The sequence below is a fragment of the Natrix helvetica genome (assembly GCF_964273705.1).
Source record: "Natrix helvetica genome assembly, chromosome: W".
Lineage (NCBI taxonomy): Eukaryota > Metazoa > Chordata > Lepidosauria > Squamata > Natricidae > Natrix > Natrix helvetica.
In genome coordinates this window covers 71,911,140-71,922,466 of record NC_138555.1, presented here as the reverse complement: position 1 = coordinate 71,922,466, position 11,327 = coordinate 71,911,140, and the positions used below count along the sequence as shown (strand labels likewise).

At 43.7% G+C, this 11,327-nt stretch overlaps 1 pseudogene across 1 annotated transcript; it reads right to left on the bottom strand.

The window, feature by feature from the left end:
* Positions 1-6,186: 6,186 nt before the first annotated feature.
* Positions 6,187-7,215, bottom strand: LOC309400870 (transcription factor GATA-5-like; annotated as a pseudogene). Its single transcript has one exon. The product of its transcript is annotated as a transcription factor GATA-5-like (transcript).
* Positions 7,216-11,327: the final 4,112 nt, after the last annotated feature.

Genomic DNA, 11,327 nt, shown 5'->3' with positions numbered 1-11,327 from the left:
AACTGAATCTGCCTACCTGCCTGCCTTGTGTCTTCAATTGGGTAAGTAAGTGTTTTGGCTTTTTTTACTTTTTTAAAAAAAGGTTACTTGAGGGTTTTTTAGGATTTTTTAAAAGAAAAAAATAGCCATTTAAAATTTATAAAGTTTTAGCTCCTTTTATATTTTTAGATTTGTGCAGCTTTCTGAGATTTTGCGTGTTTCTGTAGTGTTTCACACTCACTACACAAACACACAAAATCACACCAAGCTGTATGTGACATTTTGTGCTTGTGATAGTTGGTTTTGTGAGTTCTCTGTGAGTGTGAGTTTCCTGCTTGTTGCAGGGGGCATTTTGTGTGCTTTTACATTGTGTGAGACTTGCACAATGGCATTGTGTTTTTGTTAAGTGTGAAAGTTGCTTTTTGAGCTCTTTGTGGCTCTGAGTTTCCTGCTTGTGGCGTGGGCCATTTTGTGTGATTTTGCAATTCTGCTTGGGCAGGAGGTTGGACTAGATGACCTGCAAGGTCCCTTCCAAGATCTGTTAACTTGTTAAATCTGTTAAGACTGTTGCAGGGGCCAGTTTCTGTGAGGTACAGCTGCTTTTGCATTGTGTGTGAGTTTCACAATGTTGCATTGTGTGTGAGTTTCACAATGTTGCATTGTGAGTGAGTTGCACAATGTTGCATTGTGAGTGAGTTGCACAAAGTTGTGAGTCACTTGTGTTGTTTTTGTGTAAAGTGTGAAAGTTGCTTTTTGAGCTCTTTGTGGCTCTGTGAGTTTCCTGCTTGCGGCAGGGGCTCTTTTGTGTGAGGTACAGCTGCTTCTGCCTTGTGTGTGAGCAAGTTGTATTGCTTTTGTGTTAAAACTAGTTTCTTGTGTTTTTGTGTTTTGTGTGCTTTTGCATTGCTCCTATCACTGGTCCTCAGCTAACAAAGCTCTACCAGACTTTACCAGCAAGAATGAAAAGGCAACAAACTTTTATTGCTCATATGTACCGTATTTTTCGGAGTATAAGACGCACCAAGATTTTGAAGAGGTAAATTTTAAAACAAAGTTTTTGCCCCCCCCCCCCCCGAGCACTCTGCAGGCCTCCCAAACCCAGCCTCCCAAACGCAGAGCTGCTTGGCCCAAGAAGCGGCAGTTGGCTCACTTCTTCTCTTCAGTGAGAAGAGAAAGACACGTGGGGGCTGCTGAACAGCCGCTGCTGTGCTCGACCAGGAATGGCCCACTGGGCGAGGAGGGGGTGGGATCCCTTTCATTTGGATTAATGGTTCCTTGTGGTGGTCCCTGAGCCACAAAAGGGAAGCCCAAAGAAGACGACCTGGCAAGGCTGCCTCCTTGAACAACCGGGCTTGTTCACAGCACTCTTCGCAACCCCGCTTCCTTAGTCTGGGTGCAAAAGCAGGTGCCAGGCTCCCAGCTACCATATCTCTTTGCTGCATGACAGATCCGAGCAGATTGGAGGCGGGGGTGGAGGAAGACAAGTGGAACAGATTGGGAAGTTAAAAACCTGGAATGGGATACAATCAAGCTCCTGAGATCGCTTCGCTGCAACCCCAAAACGCTGTTACTGCGACCTCTGCCGCCTGGAACTGCCCGAGAAGGGGCAGGTGAAGTGGGCTCTGCAGAGATCGCTGTAACAGCATTTTTGGGTGGCAGCGCAGTGATCCAAAGCCAAAGCCTTTGAATCAAGCTTGATTGTACCCCATTCCAGGTTTTTCACTTCCCAATCTAGCGTCCAGAGAAATCTAGTATCTCTGAGGCACCTCTCATTTACAGGAGGAGGAGGAGGGCGGCATATACAAAAGCCTCTGAGTAACTGGGAAAGAAAGCCATGCTTTTTGGGCGGCAGTTTTCGGCAGGTTCCAAGCACGGCTTTCTTTCCCAGTTACTCAGAGGCTTTTGTATATGCTGCCCTCCTCCTCCTCATGCAAATGAGAGGTGCCTCAGAAACGCTAGATTTCTCTGGATGCTAGATCGGGAAGTGAAAAACCTGGAATGGGGTACAATCAAGCTTGATTCAAAGCCTTCTTTTAACTCCTGAGCTAAACCTCCTGAGCTGTGGGAAGCAGCTGCCAGCAATGCCCTCAGGGCGATGACGTTGTGAGCGGAGAAGGCTCTACCCCCCCAGGAGCCGCCAAGCCCTTGCCGCCCTTCTGACAGCCGTGAGGATCGTGGAGGAAAGCATTTTCAGGCAGCCGATCCCCTCCCCGATTCCAAAAACGGTGCGTGTGGAAGGCGCTGCCCCCTGAAAGTGCTTTCCTCCATGATCCTCACGTTTCAGGTGGCGGATCTGGCCAGGGGAAAAGAGAAGGCATGTCTGCGGTGGGAGGAGGCTCAGCGGGGTTCAGAGGGGTGGCAAGCATTTGGCGGCTCCTGAGGGGGCCTTCAAAAGGCTTTCAATGCAATTCCCTGGGCTGCTTCGGGAATCAGGCTCCATGTGGAAGTGAGGATCCCCACTGCCTGGAACCACCCGAAAATCTGACGCGTGGACCAGGTGGGCGGGGCTACATTCAGAGTATAAGACGCACCCAGATTTGCACCCTCTTTTTTGGGGGTAAAAAGGTGTGTCTTATATTCCGAAAAATACGGTAAGTATTCTTACATAAGTATTCTTCATTATTCTTATTTAAGTATTAAATGCACGAAATAATTGGTATATTTTCTTTTTGTAGGTCATAAGGGCAAAGAAGTGACGTTGACGTGGCTCTGCCCACCCAGTGACATGACCACCAAACCACGCCCACAGAACTGGTAGGGAAAATTTTTAGATTTCACCGCTGGGCCACGACCTGCAGGTTGGGGACCACTGACCTAATTTGTATCTTCCCTATCTTATTGAAAGTGGCATGTAAAGACCTTAATGATCTAATGCCATGATGGGCTGTGGAGGTCAATATTTATGGACCCACCAGGTGATAATCATTACATTTGGATGAATATAAGAGTAGTGAATGTAGAGAATGCAGATTAATGAAATAAATGGAAGAAAAAGAGAAATGTACCTGTGAAATTAAGAACAAGAGAAGGATGTAACAGATCTAAATGAAGGAGCATTTGTCTTGTAGAATATAATTGCTATGTGTACAGAAATGAAAGTGAACATTTAATTATGGATGAAAGATCTCAATTGTATGTTTGAAAATATGAATTGGTCTCATCTAAATCTATTTGGTTGCAAACTATGAAAGGGACTAACATGACTATGTTTGTAACATGTACAGGATATAATGCAAGTAAAGCTTCTTTCTAAGAGTTCTTATATTGGTAGTTATGGGCATTATTATGTGCTTTTCTATAAATCTTTTTGTGCTTGTGCATAAATCCTGATTCTATCTAAAAAGAAAAGTCTTATTAGAATTGAATACCTGTTGAGGATGTCAAGTCATGGCTGGCTGTAAATGGCCTTCAGGGGTTTTACAATCTCTGCCTCCCAAGTCACAACGCACTTCCTTCACCCGTTGAACAGATGTATCCATAGTCTGCTGGGTATACTTAACACTCTGTCTGTGTAGGGTGCCAGAGGGTGAAAGCTATTACTAAGCTAAACAAAGTTCTCCCAAACAAACTTTTATATATTCCCCATATCCACAAGCTGCCATTTGTGATAGGATGCCACGAGGCTCATCATGTCGGTGCCACCATACTGCAGTAAATGTTTGCAATTTGTGAGCACGCAAATCAAGGCTTGCCATTATGCAAGGGTTGAACTAGCTGAAGTAGTATCTTAATTATCTGCAGTTCTCATTCATTTCATAGGGAGCATTTTGATCATCTTGGTTTAGTGGTGTCAGTGCTTGTCAAAAAGAACTGGGAAAGTCAGTCTACTTCTGGATTATCCCTGTTCAGGCAGGACATTTCAGGAGGAAACTAAGAAGGTTGCTGAATTGCAGCATTAATTTTATTGAATGTTAAGTCTGTGGGTGTGGACAGAATTTCAGGCATTTCAGTTGGAAGCCAGAATGAGTGGAAACTGGAAGAAAAACTAGTAAAAATGTATTTGGATTTTACAGGCATCCTTGGTGAAGCATTCTGTTCAAAAAAAAAATTTTTTTTAAACAAAGTTTTATTGGTTTTTTTTTAAATTTACGAGGGAAAAGGTAGTGGAAAAGGTATACAAATTTTGGCAGTTGCAAAGTGTGGTAGGCGCCCCCTCCCTCCAAACTCATAGTATACATCTAGGTAAAAGTCATTAATACATAGTCATATATAGTCAGCATCTTAGTTCCATTGGTACTTTCAATCAGTTTAATACATAGTAGTATATAGTCCACATGTTAATTCCATTGGTACTTTCGTTCAGTTTATGTGATCTGAGCTTTCTTGGTATTGACCCATCTCCCCCTGCCGACAGAGCTCCGGCCCCTCCCATGTCCTGCATATCTGTTGTAGGATCTTCTGTTTTTTCTAGGTGTGTTTTATTTTTTTCCATAAAGGCCTGTGCCTCTATGGGTGTATTGATTCTAATTCTTGTCTCCTCCCAGAATATTAACATACCTTCAGGCATCAGCCATCTGAACCACACACCCTTCTGGTATAATTTATTCTCTAATTGCGAATATTTTTTTCTTTTTTCCCTCACTTTCTTGGGGATCTGCTTCAGGATGGTTATTTCCCTATCATGGTATGTCAAGGCTTGCCCCCTTTGTGCACCCAGAATTTCGTCTCTTGTGCTTTTTCTAAGGAATTTAATATGTACCTCCCTGGGTACGTTGTGTGTTCTAGCATAGGCTGAGTTCACTCTATAAACCAGGTCTATCTCCCATTCCATCTGTTGTTTTTCTTTATGAATGTATTCAGCCAAAATATTTGTCATGATGTCCCTTATGTTTTCATCATCTGCTTCCATCACATTTTGAAATCTAAGGTAAAAGGTCATTCTCTCAAATTCTGTTTTCATTTGTTGGGTATCAAGTTCTTTGTTTCCCTTCTGCACCACCTCCACCACCTCCCTCATCTCAGCCGCCCCACCCTCCAGAAGGTCCAGTCTCTGTGAGTTCTTATAAATTTGGGCCTGATTCTCTTTAATTTCTTCTTTCATCTCCTTTAGTTGTTTCTTGATTTCCTCTTGTCCCTGTAAAAGTTGCTGAAGCATTTGTTGGAAATCCATCTCTGTACTTTTAGGTTGCATCAGGTCTGTTATCTTTGATTGTGTGGCAGGGCTGGAAGTTGCTGAAGTCGGGGCAGAGGTAGCAAAGCCAGGCTTTCCAGGAGGTGGTCTTTTAGGAGGCATTGTTTATGGAATAAAGAGTTCAGTCAGTGTAGAGGCGTCCTGCCGGAGGGGCGGCACCGCGGGGGATCCCTGGATCGGTGGCGGCCGGCGGGAGGTCCCCCGCCTCGCCCAAGGCACCGGGGAGCAGATCGGAGGACGCGTGGGCATTTTCGCTGAGAGGCTGTGCGGAGAATGAGCAAGCAGAAGGAAGCAGCTGCGGTGCGGTGAGGCGCAAACCCCCCTCCACTCCCTTTACTGACTTGAAGAACTTGCCAGCAGTTTAAAACCTTTTCTTTCGGCTGACTTGAGAGGCGCGGCTGGAGGGAGGGGGATTCCCCCCCCTCAGACAGGCGGCTTGGAACAATTTTGCTCTCAGCCCCAAGGGAAGGAGGAGGGGGGAGAGCCAACCAATGATGCCACACCCTTGCTTAAAGTGATTTTCTTTGAACTTAACCTCATAATATACTGATGATCTGAAAACTTTGGGAACTTTGGGAACTTTGAAAACTTTGTTATGCCTCTAAACCCGAAGCTGGCAGGGCAAGATGGCACACTTCCGTTGTCTTCATGAACTGTGACACCTGACTCCACCTTTAAAAATTCAGGCTTCCGGTCTTTGTCTCCGTGCTACTCAGATAAATCTCTTGTGGATTGCTACTCTTTGAACTCCCTGGAGTGAAAAACTTTGCTCTACTGCCGGGGTGATTAGAGAAACTCTCTTCTGCCTGGACCTTCTGCCTCCTGGACTCATCTGGCTGCTCTGTTCAAAATTCTTTACAAACTAATGGTTGTGTTGGATGATAAACTATTATGGCTTTTTCCCTTATCAATTTATTTACAGAAATGGAATGCATATATAATGATTATATATTTTCTGGCTTTATGGTCTGTGGTTAATGAGGGTAAAATAATTCGGAACAGAAGTTGCTCTGCTGCTTCCAAACTAAATGATGGTTAATAAAGTCTCTGAAATAGTTAAGGCAGGCAGTCTTTTTGTCACCAAGCATGGAGAAATATATATGCAATTAATAATAATTTATTAAATTTGTATGCCACTTGACTTCAGCAACTCAAAACAGACACACTACACAGTCACATGACCACCAAGCCATGTCCCCCAGTCACATGGCCACCAAGCCACGCCCACACAGTCACATGACCACCAGGGTGGGGGCGGCAAACCGTGGAGTTTCATGTATAATCCACATGCATTGCACACTGGCTCCCCTTCCACGTTCTATCTCCAGAGGGTTGTGTTGATTTTGTGACAGTTAGTGCAGCGAAGACCAGCTCTACAAGTTGAAGACAGTCGTTTCTGTGGCTTGATGAGAGGTCTGTTGATCCCGTTCATTTTGTGATAGAGGCCACAGGCATTGCATAGATAATGCCCTGTGCCATCTGTCCTCCATAATGGGTTGGACATGACCCCACAGTTCACACATTCTCGGCTGTGCCTGGGGAATTCCTCCAAGAAGTTGTATGATCTCTGGCCTGACAAGGCTCCTTGTCATGCCTGAAGGCTATGGAAGACACTGCTCTCAAAATGGTTGTCTGGCAAAGATGGCATCATCTCCGCTGGGTTCACATAAGTACCGGGATAAAGGGTGGAGTAGGATCCATTGACCGAATGCATCAGAGTGTTCCCATGCTGGTCATGGCCTCTGGAGCCCAGCAACAATGGACTTTGGTAGCCCCTGTCTCAACCAGCAGTACTCCCCCCAGGAGGGCTGTGGGTGTAGGAAAAACTGGAAGGTGGCTGAGGGCTGACAGCATTGAAGTGAGAAGCCTCAGCAGTGGCTGGTTGACCCCATTCGGGGTGGCTGCCCAAAGGATGGCCTTGGTGGGTAGGATCACAGCTTTGTAGGCAGGCCCTGAAGCATGGAGGAAATTCGACTGGTGGGGACATAAACGCCCAGACTTTGTGTGGTGTGCAGGAAATTGCTGGAATCGTGGGAGTAGGCTGACTGGCCAGGATTTGGAGCAAGGGCTAAGCTTTGATGCATTTTATATCCTTCAAAGCACAGTTCACTTAGTCAAAAAGCAGCAGCAGTGGTGATTGGAACTCCGTCAAGATAAGTGAGCAACCTGGATGGAAAGGACCAGAACAGGAACACAAAACATTTGGCTTAAACTTTTGGGCTGTTATAATCAAAGGAGTTTTCAAGCACCTTCCTTTGTTGCTTAAAATCAGGCCAAAGAAGTCTTCCAAGGTTTTTGCTGCTCTAACGAACCCGTCGAGGCTCAATCCTATGTCTCTGCTCTTGTCAGCAGGGACCCTGTTTTCAACAGTTCTGTTAGGGGCAGTGCGACCTCTGCAAAAGCTGGGATAAATTGCCTGTAAAAGTTAGCAAACCCCAGGAAGCGCTAAAGTTGTCTGCAAGTGCGTGGGGGCTGCCAGTAAAGTACTGCTTTTACTTTCCCCGGGTCCATTTCCACCCCTTCACTGGATATCCAGTAGCCTAGGTAGTCAAGGGAAGTTTTGTGGAATTCACATTTTGACAGCTTTGCGTAAAGCTTGGCAAGGAATTTTTTCAGCACTTGCCATACCAGCTTTATGAGTTCCTCAAGGGTCTCGCTAAATGTGAGAATGTCATCTAGGTAAACGAGGACCCCTTTGTAGAGGTGGTCATGCAGCACTTCATTGATTAGTTGCATGAAGACTGTGGGGGCTCCTTGTAGGCCAAAAGGCATAACTTTAAATTGGAAGCTACCAAGGGGGCAGTTGAATGCAGTTTTCCATTCATCCCCTTCTCGGATTCTTATGCGGTAATATGCTTCTCTTAAATCCAACTTGGTGAACACATTGCCCTTAAGACAGGTGATTCAGCATGTCCTTCATGAGGGGCACGAAAATCAATGCAAAGTCTCACACACACCCATCCCCACCTCCATCTTTTTTTTTCTTTTTTCTTTTTATTAAAATGTTTAATACATTTTACAATTATCACCCCCCTTACCCTCCCCTCTTCCACCCCTCCCTCCCCCCGACCTCCCAGAGCAAAATACAGGGTATAAACATTTAACAACCATACGCTAACATAAGCTAACTAAATTTAACATGTTACTATTCTTGTGCTTTAACTCCCCCTTTATTAAACTAACTTTGAATAAATTGTAACATTCTTTATGCCTTCATTCATAAGCTAACTGAAATTTTTTAGTCCAGTATTTGTTTTGAATATAGTCAATCCATCTTCTCCAGTCCAGCTTGTACTTCTCATCTGAGTGATCCTTCAAATACGCTGAAATTTTGGCCATCTCTGCTAAGTTTACTACTTTTAACGTCCATTCTTGAATAGTAGGCAACTCTTCCTTCTTCCAGTATTGCACCACCAACAATCTTGCTGCCGTCGTTAGGTTCAAGATCAGATTAGTCTCTATGACAGTACAGTCTGAAACTATGCCTAACAAAAACAACTGGGGTTTGAACTTTATCCTCTTTTTCAAAATATTTTGAATAACCCACCATATTTTTATCCAAAATGCTTTAACTTTTTTACAAGTCCGCCAAATATGGTAGTACGTGGCATCAGCACAGTCACATCTCCAACATTTAGATTGTAGGTTCAGATACATACAGGCTAGCCTTTTTGGATCTAAATGCCATCTGTACAACATCTTGTAGAAATTCTCTCTCAAGTTCTGAGCTTGTGTAAATTTTACATTTCTTACCCAAATCTCTTCCCATGTTTCCATCATTATTGGTTCTTCAAAATTTTGTGCCCATTTTATCATACAATCTTTAACTAATTCTGTTTCTGAGTCTATTTCTATCAATACATTATACAGCCTTTTTATGTGCATTTGACCCTGGTCCCTGATTTGTCCCGGTGTTTGGAGGCCATACGGGTCTGGATGGATGGCAACCGACTAAAACTCAACCCTTCCAAGACGGAGTGGCTGTGGCTTCCGGCCCCCCGGTTCAACCAGGTGCTTCCATCTCTGGCCATTGGGGGCGTGCAACTAGCCCCCATGGAACAGGTGCGCAATTTGGGCGTCCTCCTAGATGCCCGGCTGTCCATGGATGACCATGTAACAGCCGTGGCTAGGGGGGCGTTCCATCAGGTCCGCCTGATGCGCCAATTGCGCCCCTTATTGGACCGGGATGCCCTACGCACAGTCACCCATGCGCTAGTGACGTCTCGCCTGGACTACTGCAATGCTCTCTACATGGGGCTTCCCTTGAGATGCACTCGGAGACTACAGTTGGTCCAGAACGCGGCCGCGCGGGTGATTATGGGGAGGTCTAGATACTCCCCTGTAACACCTCTCCTGCGCGAGCTGCACTGGCTTCCTGTGGTCTACCGAGTGCGTTTCAAGGTTTTGATTATGATCTTTAAAGCGCTTCATGGCATAGGACCTAGTTACATGCAGGATCGCATCCTGCCCCACACATCCCTACGACCAATTCGCTCACACAGAGAGGGACTTCTCCGGGTGCCGTCCGCCAAACAGTGTCGGGGGGCGACATCCAGGAGCAGAGCCTTCTCTGTGATGGGCCCAGCCCTGTGGAATGACCTCCCCCATGACATCAGGATTATTTCCGATCTCCGCTCCTTCCGTGTACAGTTGAAGACCCACCTCTTTCAATCATCCGGCCTGGCTCAACCGTAATCTTTTCATATTCCTCCTGACTGTCTTTTTTAAATTTTAAATTTTTATTGAATATTGGGTTTTTTATTAGACGGGGCATGTTAATGGTTTTAATTTGTCTTAATGTTTTAATCTATTACCTCCTCCGTGCATGTATGTCTTTGTATATATGTATGTTTATATATGTCTTAGTGTACGCCGCCCCGAGTCCTGCCCGGAAAGGGAGCGGCTAATAAATCCAAATTTATTTATTATTATTATTATTGTTTTACCAAGTTATCTTCATTTTGAATAATACTGGATTTCTGGCCTTTTTTCCATCTAGCCTGTAACTGACCATACTGAAACCAGGTTTGAATTACCCTTTCATCTCTTAATACATTCAAAGATTTTAACTGTGGTACACCTCTGTCCATACTGCATATGTAGTTACATCTTGTTTTTGTTCTATACTTATGTTCTCTCTGGGCACCCCCCACATAAGTATCTTGTCATTTAACATATATTGATATTTTTTCCAAACACGCAGTAAAGCATTCCTTAAAATATGACTTTTAAAGATCTTGTCGGCCTTCTTGTCGTATATTAAATAAGCATGCCAGCCATATATCAAATCATAACCCTCAATATTCAATATTCTATCCTCTGTTAGGTTAATCCAATCGCTAATTGTTGCTAAAACTGCTGCTTCATAGTATAATTTTAAGTTAGGCATTTTTAAGCCTCCTCTTTCACGTATATCTTGCATTATTTTAAGTTTTATTCTCGGTTTCTTTCCTGCCCAAACAAAGTTGTTAATACCTTTCTGCCATTCTTCCAAATTTGCATATTTTTTAAGTATTGGTATCATTTGAAAGAGGAACAGAAACTTAGGCAAAACATTCATTTTGACTGCTGCTATCCTTCCCAGCAAAGACAATTGTAGTTTTTTCCAATTATTCATTTCTCTCTGTATTTTATGCCATAATGGTTCATAATTGTACTTATATAATTTCCCATTTGAGGTTGTAATATAAATTCCTAAATATTTAACCTTTTTTACTATCTCACATCCTGTTACTCTTTCTAATTCTTTTTTTTTTTTTTGGTTTGTAGTCATATTTTTAGCTATCATCTTTGTCTTCCCTAGATTTACTTTGAACCCAGATACTTGACCATATTGGTTAATTATATTCATTAGGCCTATAACTGATTCCCCCGGCTGAGTTAAAGTTACAACCAAGTCATCCGCAAATGCTTTCACTCTATATTCGTAGTGCCTAATCTTAATTCCTTGTAGTTCATCAGACCCACGTATTCTGTTCAATAACAATTCCAGGGTTAAGATAAACAATAATGGAGACAAGGGACACCCCTGTCTTGTTCCTTTTTCAATTTTAAAAAATTCTGTTAAGCCTCCATTAACTATAATTTGTGCTGTCTGTTTCTGGTATATTGCTTTGATAGATTGCATGAAATGCTCTCCGAATTGCATCTTTTGCTAAAATATTGGTAAATAGGTTAATGCCAATTGCGCAACAAACGATTCACAATGATCAGTCTG